The sequence below is a fragment of the Pristiophorus japonicus genome, unplaced genomic scaffold, assembly GCF_044704955.1.
Source record: "Pristiophorus japonicus isolate sPriJap1 unplaced genomic scaffold, sPriJap1.hap1 HAP1_SCAFFOLD_691, whole genome shotgun sequence".
Lineage (NCBI taxonomy): Eukaryota > Metazoa > Chordata > Chondrichthyes > Pristiophoridae > Pristiophorus > Pristiophorus japonicus.
The window spans coordinates 80,845-96,705 of NW_027254604.1; the positions used below are offsets into that span (position 1 = coordinate 80,845).

The window sequence follows — 15,861 nt, forward strand, 5'->3', positions numbered from 1 at the left end:
ATGTAGGCCGAGGTCAGGTCCAGCTTGGTGAATGTCTTTCCTCCAGCCAGAGTCACAAATAGGTTGGATGCCTTGGGTAGCGGGTACTGGTCCTGTAGCGAAAACCGGTTAATCGTTACTTTATATTCCCCACAAATTCTGACCGTGCTGTCTTCTTTAAGTACTGGGACAATCAGATTAGCCCACTCAGTGAATTCCACTGACACGATGATGCCTTCTCGCTGCAGCCTGTCCAGCTCAATTTCCACTTTCTTATGCATCATATATGGTACTGCCCATGCCTTGTGGTGGATGGGTCGTGTACCGGGGATGAAATGGATTTGCACTTTCACCCCTGAGAAGCTTCCAATGCCTGGCTTGAACAACGATGGGAACCTGCTCAAACCCTGGGCACATGAGGCGTCGTTGACGGACGAAAGCGCTCGGATGTCTTCCCAGTTCCAGCGGAATTTTCCCAGCTAGCTTCTGCCAAACATTGTGGGGCCATCCCCTGGCACAATCCACAGTAGGAGTTCGTGTTCTGCTCCATCATAGGAGACTTTGACTTCTGCACTGCCAATTACAGGGATTATTTGCTTGGTGTAAGTCCTTCGTTTGGTGTGAATGGGGCCGAGCTTGGGCCTGTGTGTCTTTTTGCCCCACTGCCTGTCGATAGCCTTTTTACTCATTATCGACTGACTCGCACCCGTGTCCAGTTCCATAGATACTGGAATTCCGTTCAGTTCAACTTTCAACATTATTGGTGGATATTTCGTGGTGAATGTGTGCACCCCGTACACTTCTGCCTCCTCGGTATGAGTTTCCAATTCAGCCTGATCCACAGCGGATCGATCTTCCTCTGCAACGTGGTGGTTTGCAGGGTTTGCAGTTCACCTGCACATTCACTGGAGGTGTCCCATTGTTCTGCAACCATTGCATGCATAGTGTTTGAAGTGCCATTGATGGGGCCAATGATCATCTCCACAGCACCAACAAGGTGTTAACTGCCTCGCATTAACCATTGATGGTGGACTCTGGGTCATCTGAGGTCGGGCAGCAACAGCCGGCGTGTACGTTCTGCCATGTATATTTCTGCTTGAAAACAGCATTACTTTGTGCACAGTACTGGTCGAAACGTCTTTACTCTGCGAAATCTGTTTGGTGTTGTCGCTGGTAGACATAAGTGCCTGGGCTATTGTTATGGCTTTACTTAGATTCGGAGTTTCAACAGTCAATAGTTTGCGAAGGATTAGCTCATGGCCAATGCCCAGTACAAAAAAGTCTCTAAGCATTTGTTCTAGGAATCCCTCAATTCACAATATCCTGTGAGGCGCCTTAGTTCGGCGACATAGCTCGCCAATTACTGGCACTCTGACCGTTGACATGTGTAGAATTGATATCTCGCCATAAGAACACTTTCCTTACGATTTATTTGCTCCTGGACCAGCGTACACAATAATTCATAAAATTTAGCTGTTGGTTTTGCCGGAGCTAGGAGATTCTTCATGAGGTCATAGGTTGTTGCCCCACAGACAGTTAGGAGGATCGCCCTTCATGTGGCAGCGTTCTCGTCCTCTTCCAACTCATTGGCCACGAAGTATTGGTCAAGTCTCTCCACGAAGGCCTCCCAATCATTCCCTTCTAAGAACTTCTCCAGGATACCAACAGTTCTTTGCATTTTTGCGCGGTTGTTCGTTACCTCATCGCCAATTGATAGCTCATAATAAAGGATGAAACTGAGTACTGTGTACAATGAGCAAGTGTGACCTTAGCTCCATTAATGAGACTCCAGAGTGTAGGTACCTCATGGGTGACCTGCTTATATACCTGTTGGAGTCCTAAGGGATGCTGGGATCCCTTGGGACTCCAACAGGTGGGCCCTCTGGTGATAGTGTAATGCAGATTGCAAGGGGTTAAATACATAACACCCACGACCACCGTCCTGGGGCCAATACTTATCACTTTGCTGTGTGTGGGAGCTTGCTGTGCATGAATTAGCTGCGGCGTTTCCCACATTACAACAGCTACCACATGGGAATGTGCTGTGAGGGGCTTGCAGGGGTCCTGAGGCTGTGAATGGTGCTGTTGAAATACAATGCTGGGTGTGAGCACGTGTGAGGGGGAATGGGGCTGGGAGAGGTTACTGACTCTGTGCAGACCCAGTACAGGAAATACAATCGCTGGCCTCCCTCATCTTCATCGTCCTCCGCTGCCCCTGATGCTGATCTAACAGGCCCAGAACTATTGGTGAGTCACCACAGGCCGCACCGGGCGGGAGGGAGGGGGATAATCGTGTACAGTGGAGGAAAGGTAACCATGTTCGGGTGGGGGGTGGGTATGTACGGGGGGTGGAGGGGGCCTGTGGAGGGGAGGAGGACGGGGGAGGGGGGGTAACCATGTGCAAGCGGCGGGGGGGGAGGGAGAGAGAGGAGGGGGAGAGGGTGAGGGGGGGAGAGAGAGGGGGAGGGAGGGGGTGAGGAGGGGGAGAGAGAGGGGGCGGGAGGAGGGGAAGGGGCGAGGGTGAAGAGGGAGGGTGAAGAGGGGAGGGGGAGAGGGAGAGGGGGAGAGGGGAGAGGGAGGTGGGGAGAGGGGAGAGGGAGGTAGGGTGACTGCGGGTAAGGTGCAGAGAGTGTGGGAGGGAGAGAGAGAGGGGGGAGAGAGAGGGAGGTGGACAGGAGAGGGGGAGAGGGAAGGAGAGGGGAGAGGGGGAGGGTGAGAGAGGGGGGAGAGCGAGAGAGTATATCTTGCGCTCTCTCTCAAAATCTCTCCCTCTCTGTCTCTCCCTCTCTCCCTCTCTGTCATAAGAACAGAAGAAATAGGGGCAGGAGTAGGCCATATGGTCCCTCGAGCCTGCTCCGCCATTCAATACAATCTCCCCCTCCCCCTCTCAACCTCCTCCCCCTCTCAACCCCCATTCCCATCTCAACCCCCTCCCCCTCTCAACCCCCTCCCCCTCTAACCCCTCCACCTCCCTCTCCCCCTCCAATCTTGGCTGATCCGATCATGGACTCAGCTCCACTTCCCCGCTTGCTCGCCATAACCCCTTATTCCCTTATCATTTAAGAAACTATCTATTTCTATCTTAAATTTATTCAATGTCCCAGCTTCCACAGCTCTCCAAAGCAGCGAATTCCACAGATTTACAACCCTCTGAGAAAATAAATTTATCTTTGTCTGTTTTGAAAGGGCGATCCCTTATTCTAAGATCATGCCCTCTAGTTCTAGTCTCCCCCATCAGTGGAAACATTCTCTCTGCATCCACCTTGTAAAACGCCCTCATAATCTTAAATGTTTTGATAAGATCACCTCTCATGCTTCTGAATTCCAATGAGTAGAGGCCCAACCTACTCAACCTTTCCTCATAAGTCAACCCCCTCATTTCTGGAATCAACCTAGTGAGCCACCTCTGAACTGCCTCCAAAGCAAATATATCCTTTCGTAAGTATGGAAACCAAAACTTCACGCAGTATTCCAGGTATGGCCTCACCAATACCCTTTATAACTGTAGCAAAACTTCCCTGCTTTTATACTCCATCCCCTTTGCAATAACAGCCAAGGTACCATTGGCCTTCCTGATCACTTGCTGTACTTGCATTCTATCCTTTTGTGTTTCATGTACAAGTACACCCTGGTCCCGCTGTACTGAAGCACTTTGCAATCTTCCTCCATTTAAATAATAATTTGCTCTTTGATTTTTTTTCTGCCAAAGTACATGACCTCACACTTTCCAACATTATACTCCATCTGCCAGATTTTCGCCCATTCACTTAGCCTGTCTATGTCCTTTTGCAGATTTCTTGTGTCGTCCTCACACATTGCTTTTCCTCCCATGTTTGTATCATCAGCAAACGTGGTTACATTACACTCGGTCCCTTCTTCCAAGTCATGAATATAGATTGTATTAATGGTCCCAGCACTGATCCCTGCAGCATCCCAGTAGTTACTAATTGCCAAACAGAGAACAAACCATTTATCCCGACTCTCTGTTCTCTGTTAGTTAGCCAAACCTCTATCCATGCTAATATATTTCCCCAATCCCGTGAACTTTATTTTGTGCAGAAGGTGTCACATACCATGTATTTAGAAACATAGAAACATAGAAATTTACATCGCAGTAGGAGGCCATTTCAGCCCATTATGTTCGCGCCGGCCACCAAAGAGCCACACGGCCCTTGGTCAGCAGCCCTAATGGCTAAATATAAACCTATGAACAATGACGGAAAGGCAAAGAGCACCCAGCCCAACCAGTCTGCCTCACCACAACTGTGACACCCCTTATACTGAAACATTCTACACGCCACCCCAACCAGACCCATCTGATCTCCTGGAAGAGGCAAAAACCAGGTAAAAACCCAGGCCAATTTAGAGAGACAAAATATGGGAAAATTCCTCTCCGACCCATCCAGGTGATCGAAAATAGTCCAGGAGATCATCCTGGTTGTATTTTATTCCCTGCAGCACTCACCATTATATCTGCTCCATCCACCAAAAGGTCATCCAGTCTAATCCCAATTACAGCTCTAGGTCTGTAACTGTGCAGGTTACGGCACTTTAAGTGCCCATCCATCCATCTCTTAAAAGTAGTGAGGGTTTCTGCATCCACCACTCTTCCAGGCAGTGAGTTCCAGATCCCCACAACCCTCTGCGTTAAGAAACCAACCCCCCCCCCCCCACAACAAATCCCCTCTAAAACTTCCACTAACCACCTTAAAACTATGCCACCTCGCAATAGACCCCTCCACCAATGGAAATAGACCCTTATTATCCACTATGTCCAGGCCCCTCAATATTTTGTACATCTCAATGAGGTCTCCTCTCAACCGTCTGTTCCAATGAGAACAAACCCAGCCTATCCAATCTGTCCTCATAACTAAGATTCTCCATTCCAGGCAGCATCCTAGTAAATCTCCTCTGCACCCTCTCTAGTGCAATGACATCCTTCTATAATACGTCGACCAGAACTGCAAGCAATACTCGAGCTGTGGCCTAACCAAAGTATTATACAATTTAAGCATAACCTCCCTGCTCTTTTATTCAATGCCTCAGCCAATAAAGGCAAGCATTCGATATGCCTTCTTAACCACCTTATCCTCCTGGCCTGCCACTTTCAGGGATCTGTGTACAAGCACTCCAAGGTCCCTTTGTTCATCTACACTATTAAGTGGCCTATCGCTTAATGTGTATGCCCTATCCGTATTAGCCCTCCCAAAGTGCATTACCTCACACTTCACTGAATTAAATTCCATTTGCCACTGCTTTGCCCACCTGACCAGTAGATTGATATCCTCCTGCAGCCCATTACGTTTCTCTTCATTATCAACCACACAGCCAATTTTAGTCTCGTCTGCAAACTTCTGAATCATACTCCCTATATTCAAATCTAAATCGTTGATATATACCACGAAAAGAAAAGGACCCAGTAGTGAGCCCTGCAGAATCACACTGGAAATATCCTTCCAGTCACAAAAACATCCATCAATCATTACCCTTTGCTTCTTACTCCAAGCCAATTTTGGAATCAATTTGCCACTTTGCCCTGGATCCCATGGGCTTTAACCTTCATGATCAGTCCATCATGTGGAACCTTATCAAAAACCTTGCTGAAGTTCATATATACTACATTGTACACACAACCCTCATCGACCGTCTCGGTTACCTCCTCAAAAAATTCAATCAGGTTAGTCAGAAACGACCTTCCCTTAACAAATCCTTGCTGACTGACCCTAATTAATCCTTGCCTTTCCAAATGCAGGTTAGGCTGACAGGCCTGTAATTATTCGGCCGATCCCTTTCTCCCTTCTTAAACAAGGGTACTACATTAGCAGTCCTCCAATCCTCCGGCACCATGCCCAGATCCAAAGAGGACTGGAAAATGATGGTCAAGGCCTCTGCTCTTTCCTCTTTTGCATTCGTTCATGGGATGTGGGCGTCCCACAGGTTACCTCGTAAACAGCTGGCGACCAAAGCGGCCTGGAAGAGTGCTCCAGCCACGGGCGGAGTGAAGAAGCCTCATCGCTACAGACCCGGCACCGTGGCTTTGAGGGAGATCCGCCGCTACCAGAAATCCACCGAGCTGCTGATCCGCAAACTGCCCTTCCAGCGCCTGGTGCGGGAGATCGCTCAGGACTTCAAGACCAACCTGCGCTTCCAGAGCTCGGCCGTCATGGCCCTGCAGGAGGCCAGCGAGGCTTACCTGGTGGGGCTCTTTGAGGACACCAACCTGTGCGCCATCCACGCCAAGCGAGTCACCATCATGCCCAAAGACATCCAGCTGGCCCGCCGCATCCGCGGGGAGTGCGCCTAGACTCCCCCTGCCTCGGCTCGAAGCTTCAGCACCAAGTGCAACAACGGCTCTTTTCAGAGCCACCAAATCAACAAAGGAAAGAGCTGCGATCTCCTGCAACCAGAGCTTCGTGTTGTTCATTAACCCATTGTAGGGACGGGCAGAGGGTGTGGTATTGATTACTGATCGTGTGTTCATATACCAGCTCGGTTCACATGAGCTTTGACTAATATAAACTAATGAGCCCTTTAATATTTTCAGAAACTGACATCGGCTTTGCGTCGCTCTGACCTCGAGTTCCCCGGGGCAGAGCACAGATTTCCCCATTCGGTGTTACCGGAGAATGGGGGCAGGCAGATCTGGGAAGCACTGCAATGGATCCGGGTCCTGTATGTGTATATCGCTCGCTGATGCAGTGCGGTGTAAACTGACTGGCTTAGCAGAGAAATACACAGCCGGAACGGCCGGAGCTCCCGAGAACAAAAACAGCATTCAAACTATCTCAAACCAGACAAGAATTAAACTAGGCCCTTTCATTACTATATTAATTCATCATCGCCGACTCTCTAGTTTTCAGACACATTAAATAATATTTAAGGAACCGGTGGCGGTATTTATACAATTGTTGAGTGACAACTGTAGTTCAGTTATTCGCTGTTAACTGGAAGAGTGTATGTGTGAGTAGAGAACCGTAATGCAGAGACTGGGAACTGAAAACTCCCGCATACGGATAAGGGGTAAGCCATTTAGGACTGAGATGAGGAGAAACTTCTTCACTCAGAGTTGTGAACCTGTGGAATTCCCTACCGCAGAGAGTTGTTGATGCCAGTTCGTTGGATATATTCAAGAGGGAGTTAGATGTGGCCCTTATGGCTAAAGGAGATCAAGGGGTATGGAGAGAAAGGGGTACTGAGGTGAAAGATCAGCCATGATCTTATTGAATGGTGGTGCAGGCTCTAAGGGCCGAATGGTCTACTCCTGCACCTATTTTCTACGTTTACATGTCTGAAATAAGCCAATCTATCGGTACATGAATTCAAGGGCTCTCACTCCATTAAGTCAGTAAGCAGCCCTTCTACAGATACTGTGAATGTCTCTGAAAAGAGCCTTTGGTTATTAGATTAAATCTTGTCCGCTTTACTTGGTCTTGGACGAAGTGGTGGTTTTCTTGGGCAGCAACACAGCCTGAATATTAGGCAGCACCCCACCTTGAGCAATGGTCACCTTTCCCAGCAGCTTATTGAGCTCCTCGTCGTTGCGGATGGCCAGCTGCAGGTGCCTGGGGATGTTGCGGATCTTCTTGTTGTCGCGGGCCGCGTTGCCGGCCAGCTCCAGGATTTCAGCGGTCAGATACTCGAGCACAGCAGCCATGTAGACCGGGGCTCCGGCACCCACACGCTCAGCGTAGTTCCCATTTCACAGGAGTCTATGAACACGGCCCACAGGGAACTGCAGTCCGGCCCGGGAGGAGCGAGACTTGGCCTTGGCCCGAGCTTTACCGTCGGTTTTTCCTCTTCCAGACAATCCACAGGTTCAGAGAAAGAATGCGAAACTCCTCCCTCATCTGCTCTTCTTATACATTCTGGACGGATGCAGGGAGCGAACTTGTGATTGGTCACTCTGGTGAATTTCATTGGTCGTTTCCGATGACCAATCACAGCCTCTTTAGTCCACCAATGAAAGTAGGGCGAAAATTATTGGTTCACAAAGTCAGAACCTAACGATTTTTTAAATTCAAAAATCCCGCCAATAATTATGTCAGTAACTTAAGCATTAGCCAAATACTTCAAAACACTTTTTGTTTCCTTTTGTCTGATTCCATGTTTCCCTTGCAAATTTCAGCCTGTTACAATCAGTATTAAATTCGGCTTCAGGTTCAAACTGTCTGTAACGGGCGGGACTCAGTCCCCACTGATTGTGTAACGGGACACATTCCAGCTCCATCGTTGTAAAAGTGAACTTTTTTTCATAGGAGCTGCTGTGGGAGTGAGACCAGAACTGAGAGTCCTTCTGTAAAAATAGAAGAGGGACAGAGTGTTCAAACTGCCCTGTTCTAGTCTCTAAGAACTCCCATTCTGGGTTGTTACACTGCGGGGAGTCTCGGGTTAATAAACAGACTGAGCCGCAACGGAATAAAAACAAAACGTGAAAAGGGCTTGAGTGAGAACGTGTGACTGAAATCGGAGTTTCTCCGCCCTCCCAAAATAAATTCGTCGGCAGGCTCTGTGAATGAACGGGTCTGAGAGCAAAGGAAAAGCGACCAGGGACCGTGTTTGTAGTTTACTCACTGCGGGAAATTCCAGCGACGCCAAGGTCGAATCCGTCAGTGAAGCTGCTTATGAGAATTCAAAACTAAATCTACAGCTGGAATTGTAAAGGTTCTCAAACACAATTGTTCGGGAAATAATTACAGTAAATTCAGTCTAAAGGGTGATGTGTTTGTGCAGCTCTTTCAATGATGTTGTGGGTGGCTCTTAAAAGAGCCGTTGTGTTTGGGATTTTGTTCCGTCAGGACAGCGTGGAGTTTTACTTGGAGCTGGTGTACTTGGTCACCGCCTTTGTCCCTTCCGATACGGCGTGCTTGGCCAGCTCCCCGGGTAGCAGCAGACGCACGGCGGTCTGGATCTCCCGGGAGCTGATGGTGCGACGCTTGTTGTAATGGGCCAGGCGGGAAGCCTCACCCGCGATGCGCTCGAAAATATCGTTCACAAACGAGTTCATGATGCCCATGGCCTTGGAGGAGATGCCGGTGTCGGGGTGAACCTGCTTCATCACTTTGTAGATGTAAACGGAGTAACTCTCCTTCCTCGACTTTCGGCGCTTCTTGCCACCCTTCGGTGATGTTTTCTTGATTACTTTCTTGGCACCCTTTTTCGAAGCTGGTTTCTTTTTTTTTAAATTCGTAGCCAATCGTTCCAATTCTTTGTCAAATCACAAACGCCAGAGGTCACCTTGCACATGCCAAGGATCACTCTGCGCCAATGCTCTTAGCCAAAAGGCCTAGAGCCACTGCACCGTTCCTGGAAGTACTGCAATACCAGGTTCGTGCCATGGAGGTGGATGGGTCAGGTCCCCCACACACCTCCGTGGAGGTGGATGGGTCAAACCTCCCCACCCACCTCCTGTTTCCAAAAATGCAAGCATATACCTTCCTGACCAGGGAGAAACCACCCGGAGGTCATGGTGGCTGGTCAGAAACGGTACTACACTTGATCTTAGCCAAAAGGTTTCTTTTCCTCAGGCATCGTCTTGTTCAGTCAGGTACAGATATGAAGGAAATTCTGCTCCGGGCTCGCATTATATAGGCAGCCCCACACTCCGCCCACAGCTAATGAGGGATGGGTGAAGGCAATGACTGTGATTGGTTCATTGGCCGCGTTGTCAATTTCCATTGTTCTGTATCTCTCTGATTGGTCTCTTTAAACATCCAATCAGATTTATTGCTCGCCAAATTCTCAAATTCTTGAATAAGGTCATCAATGACATCCCCTCCCGATTTATAATCTGTTCTTTTTGTTTCTATTCTGCTCTCAGGCAAAAATGGTTAATGATGGCCGGACTTATGAGGAAGGTTCACTCACGTTTTTTCCTGTATATATTCAATAATCTGAACAGCTGTGTTTGTCGATCTACATTTCCACATGTTCGAGTCATTGACCGGTTTGTAACCGAGATTCCCTAAGGGTCACTTCTGATCAGGACATGGGAGTCCTTCTGTGAAGGCAAGAGCCCCTCACTGTCCTTCCGCCCTGATGCTAGCTTCCACCCATCGTTTAATTCAACACCTTTCTTATCTGTCACTGCTGCAACATGAATGTAACAGCATGGATTTATGAAGGGGAAGTCATGTTTGACAAATTTGCTGGAATTCTTTGAGGATGTAATGAACAGGGTGGATAAAGAGGAACCAGTGGATGTAGTGTATTTGGACTTCCAGAAGGCATTTGACAAGGTGCCTGCACAAAAAGGTTACTGCACAAGACAAAAGTTCACAGGGTTGGGGGTAATATATTAGCATGGATAGGGGATTGGTTAACGAACAGAAACCAGAGAGTCGGGATAAATGGTTCATTCTCAGGTTGGCAATCAGTAACCAGTGGGGTGCCGCAGGAATCAGTGCTGGGACCCCAACTCTTTACTGATATATATGTATACTTGTATTTACTCTGTACACCCACCAAAGGGCTCATCCCCTGGAGTCCCAAGGGAGCACAGATATTTAAGGAGGCTTCATAGGTTGGAGAGGCACTCTGGAGACTTGCAATAAAAGACTATGGTCACACTTTACTTTGAGCTCAGTGTTCAGTCTGACTCGTTCTCCATCTACTACAACTGGCAATGAGATACAGATAGCGAACCCAAATATGCAGAGAACAGTGTGCATCCTGGAGAAATTCTCGGAGGGAGATGCGGCCAATGAGTTAGATGGGGAAGAAAGCATTGCCAAATGAAGGGCGATCCTCCTCACTGTCTGTGGGGCACCAACGTATGTCCTCATGAAGAAACTGCTCACTCCAGCAAAACCCACAGAGAAATCATACCATGATTTGTGCACACTTGTCTGAGAGCATTTGAACCCGAAGGAAAGCATTCTGATGGCGAGGTACCGGTTCTGCACCTACAAAAGGTCTGACGGTCAGTAAGTGGCGAGTTATGTCGCCAAGCTAAGATGCCTTACAGGATATCGCGAATTTGAAGAACATTTGGAGCACATGCTCAGAGACTTTTTCGTACTTGGCATTGGCCACGAAACCATACTTCGCAAACTTTTGACTGTAGAGACCCCAACCTTGAGTAAGGCCATAGCGATAGCCCAGGCATTCATTGCCACCAGTGACAATATGAAGCAAATCTCTCAGCACACAAGTGCTGCTACAAGTACTGTGAACAAAGTGATGTTGTTTTTGAATCATAATGCAAAGGGCAGGTCACACATACCTGCAGATGTCTCAGAGTCTGCCATCAAGGGTGATGAATGCAAGGCCATTAACACCTTGTTGACGCTGCGGGGGTGATCATTGTTTCCATTCATGCCGATTCAAAGAGTACATTTGCAAGGGTTGTGGAACAATGGGACACCTCCAACGACTGTGCAGGTGAGCTGCAAAGAATATTAAACCTAAAACCACCATGTTGCAGAAGAGGACAGATCCACAGAGGATCACGACGAACCAGAGCCTCAGATCGAGGAGACAGAGGTACATGGAGTGCAGACATTCACCACGAATTGTCTCCCGATAATGCTGAATGTTGAATTAAATGGACACCCGGTGTTAATGGAGCTGGACACAGGTGCAAGCCAGTCCATCATGGGCAAAAATACTTTCGAAATGTTGTGGTGCAACAAGGCCTCAAGGCCAGTCTTAACTCCAGTTCATAAGAAACTAAGAACTTACACGAAAGAACTGATCCCTGTAATCGGCAGTGCTACCATAAAGGTCTCCTACGATGGAGCGGTGCACAAACTACCACTCTGGGTGGTACCGAGCGATGGTCCCACGCTGCTCGGCAGGAGCTGGCTGGGAAAGATACACTGGAACTGGGATGACGTCTGAGCGCTATCGCCCGCTGATGACACTTCGTGTGCTCTGGTCTTAAACAAATTTCCTTTGCTGTTCGAATCAGGCATCAGGAAATTCCAAGGAGCAAAAGTGCAGATCCATCTAATTCCGGGGGCATGATCCATCCACCACAAGGCGATAGCAGTACCGTACATGATGAGAGTAAGGGTAGAGATCAAGCTAGATCGGCTGCAAGGAGAGGGCATCATTTCACCGATCGAGTTTAATGAATGGGCCAGTCCTATCGTCTCAGTCCTCAAGGGAGATGGCACAGTCAAAATCTGAGGCGACTACAAAGTAACTAACAATCGTTTCTCCCTGCAGGACCAATACCCACTACCAAAGGCTGATGACCTTGTTGCAACGCTGGCAGGAGGAAAGACGTTCACAAAGCTGGATCTGACTTCAGCCTACATGACGCAGGAACTGAAGGAATCATCAAACGCCCTCACCTGCATCAACACACACAAAGGTCTTTTTGTTTATAACAGATGCCCGTTTGGAATCCAATCAGCGGTGGCGATATTCCAGAGAAACATGGAAAGTTTACTGAAGTTGGTCCCACACACCGTGGTCTTCCAGGACGACATCTTGGTCACCGGGTGGAACACAGTCGAGCATCTGCAGAACCTGGAGGAGCTTCTCAGTCGACTCAACTGCATGGGGCTCAGGTTAAAATGGTCGAAGTGTGTTTTCCTGGCACCTGAAGTCGAGTTCCTGGGAAGGAGGATTGCGGCCGATGGCATCAGGCCCACCAATGCGAAGACGGAGGCAATCGATAATGCACCGAGGCCACAGAACGTGATGGAGCTGTGGTCGTTTCTGGGACTCCTGAACTACTTTTGTAACTTCTTACCGGGTCTCAGCACTGTTAGAACCACTGCATGTCTTACTATGAAAAGGGGACGAATGGGTTTGGGGTAAAAGCTAAGAAAATGCCTTTGTAAAAGCGAGAAAATTGTTATGCTCAAACAAATTGCTTGTGTTGTATGATCCATGTAAGCGTTTGGTACTAGCATGTGATGCGTCGTCATATGGTGTCGGGCATATATTGCAACAAGCTAATGATTTCGGGAAACTGCAACTGGTTGCTTATGCATCCAGGAGTCTGTCTAAGGCTGAGAGAGCCTACAGCTTGATTGAGAAAGAAGCGTTAGGGTGTGTCAATGAGGTAAAGAAAATGAATCAATATCTGTTTGGGCTAAAATTCGAATTGGAAACTGACCATAAGCCACTTATATCCTTATTCTCCGAGAGTAAAGGGATAAATACTGACACATCAGCCCGCATCCAGAGATGGGCGCTCACGTTGTCCGCATACAACTAAGCCATCCGCCACAGGCCAGACACAGAAAACTGCGCCGATGGTTTCAGTAGGCTGCCATTGCCCACCACGGGGGTGGAAATGGCGCAGCCCACAGATCTAGCCATGGTTATGAAAGCATTTGAGAGTGAGCAATCACCCTTCACTGCCCAGCAGATCAAAACCTGGACAAGCAAGGACCCCTTATTATCTCTAGTCAAAAGCTTTGTGCTTCATGGGAGCTGGTCCAGTGCCCAGTTGAAATGCAGGAAGAGATAAAGCCATTCCAGCAGTGCAAAGATGAAATGTCTATACAGGCAGGGACAAATGAGTAGTGGTCCCCAAGAAGGACAGAGATACCTTCATCAATGACCTCCATAGTACCCACCTCGGCATCGTAATGATAGCCAGATCCGATGTGTGGTGGCCCGGTATTGATGCGGACTTAGAGTCCTGTATTCACAGATGTAATACATGCTCGCAGTTAAGCAATGCACCCAGGGAAGCGCTGCTAAGTTTATGGTCTTGGCCCTCCAAACCGTGGTGTAGGGTACACATCGACTATGCAGGCCCGTTCTTGGGTAAAATGTTCCTTGTGGTTGTAGACGCGTATTCCAAGTGGATTGAATGTGAGATAATGTTGGCTAGCACGTTCACTGCCACTACTGAAAGCCTGCGGGCCATGTTTGCCACACACGGCCTACCCGATGTCCTGGTGCGCGAAAACGGGCCATGTTTTACCAGCGCTGAGTTCAAAGAATTCATTACCCGTAACGGGATCAAACATGTCACATTTGCCCCGTTTAAACCAGCGTCCAATGGTCAGGTAGAGAAGCAGTGCAAACCATCAAGCAAGATTTGAAGAGGGTAACTGAAGGCTCACTGCCAACTCACCTATCCCGAGTCCTACTTACCTACTGCACGAGACCACACTCACTCACTGGGATCCCACCTGCTGAACTGCTCATGAAAAGAGCACTTAAGACAAGGCTCTCGTCAGTTCATCCTGATCTACAGGAACAGGTAGAGAGCAGGCGGCTTCAACAAAGTGCATACCATGATGGCACAAATGTGTCACGTGAGATTGAAATCAATGATCCTGTATTTGTATTAAATTATGGACAAGGTCCCAAGTGGCTTCCCGGCACTGTCGTATGGCCTACACCTGCTCCTATTTATTATGTTCTAACTACATTAGGTGTTTCAGTATTACCTTCATCTGGAATGCCCCGTAAATGTCTATGATTCGAACACTAAAAGGACATTCCGTCCATTATGTATATGCTGATTTAAAACACCTAACGCCATGATATAGATCTTGGCAAAAAACATATCTATACAGAACAAAATGTAAATCAACTATCTCGCCCCCGTTCCCCAGGTCGCTGCTCTCTCTGTGAGGCGGTGGGTGGCTCTGAGAAGAGCCTTTGTGTTGTGCTTGGGGGAAAGGGTCACGTTATTCAGCCGCCGAATCCATAGAGTGTGCGGCCCTGCCGTTTCAGAGCGTACACCACATCCATGGCAGTGACCGTCTTGCGATTGGCGTGCTCAGTGTCGGTGACCGCATCCCTGATCACATTCTCCAGGAAAACCTTCAGCACCCCGCGGGTCTCCTCGTAGATCAGGCCCGAGATCCGCTTGACACCGCCACGGGAAGCCAGGCGGCGGATGGCTGGTTTGGTGATGCCCTGGATGTTATCACGGAGCACTTTACGGTGTCGCTTGGCTCCACCTTTACCCAGTCCTTTGCCTCCTTTACCTTTTCCAGTCATGATCATTCTTTACTGAAATCACCGCTGAATGTTAATCTCTCGCCTTACCCATTGTCTGTTGAGCCCACCAATGAAACGAGGGCGGAAATTCCTGTCCTCAACAGTCACACCTCGAACAATTTTTAATTTCAAAAACCCCACCAATAATTTTTTAAAGTGCGGATTATGTTAATAAATTCACCATTAGCCAAAGATTTACAAATAGGTTTTATTTCCTTTTATTTTATTCCATATTTCCCTTACAAATTCCAGGCTGTTATAATCAGGATTAAATTCGCGTTCACTTTCAAACTGTCTGTAATGGATGGCAATCAATCTCCACTGATTCTGTAACGGGACACATTCCAGCTCAAACTGTAAAAGTTGAGAATCACAAACCACGGATCGATCCTCCGCACAGGCGGGAGTGAGACCAGAACTGGGAAAAGAGAAGAGGGACAGAGTGTTCAAACTGCTCATGTTCTGGTCTGTGTACGAACTCCCATTCTGGTTTGTTACACTGCGGGGAGTCTCGGGTTAATAAACAGATTGACACGCAACAGGAATAAAAAAATAAACTTGAAAGGGGCTTGCAAGAGAATGAGGTGACTGAAATCTGAGTCTCATCCCCTGAACAAGCTCCCAATTCCTTGCCAGGCGCAGTAAATGGGAAAGAGCGACAAGGAACCGTGTTTGTAGCTTGAATGGCGGGAAATTCAGCAGCGGCCCTAACGTCAAACCAGACAGTGAGAATTATGAGAATTCGAAACTAAATCCACAGTAGGAACTGCAAAGGTTCTCAAACACATATGTTCAGGAAATAATTACAGTAAATTGAGTTTAAAGGGTGATGCACTTGTGCAGCTCTTTCAGAGAGGTTGTGGGTGGCTCTTAAAAGAGCCGTTGGGGTTTGTTCTCTCAGAACAGCATGGAATTTTACTTGGAGCTGGTGAACTTGGTCACCGCCTTTGTCCCTTCCGACAC

At 48.1% G+C, this 15,861-nt stretch overlaps 1 protein-coding gene and 2 pseudogenes across 2 annotated transcripts in view; all 3 read right to left on the reverse strand.

The window, feature by feature from the left end:
• Positions 1 to 7,399: 7,399 nt before the first annotated feature.
• Positions 7,400 to 7,783, reverse strand: LOC139256196 (histone H2A type 2-A-like; annotated as a pseudogene).
• Positions 7,784 to 9,266: 1,483 nt separating this feature from the next.
• LOC139256201 (U2 spliceosomal RNA) lies at positions 9,267 to 9,492 on the reverse strand (annotated as a pseudogene).
• Positions 9,493 to 15,113: 5,621 nt separating this feature from the next.
• LOC139256194 (zinc finger protein 436-like) overlaps positions 15,114 to 15,861 on the reverse strand; it is a 58,999-nt gene continuing 58,251 nt past the window's right edge. For both annotated transcript variants that reach the window (XR_011592152.1, XR_011592153.1), the window contains one exon: positions 15,114 to 15,316. The gene's annotated coding sequence lies outside the window, so the exon portion shown is untranslated. The remainder of the gene's footprint in view (positions 15,317 to 15,861) is intronic.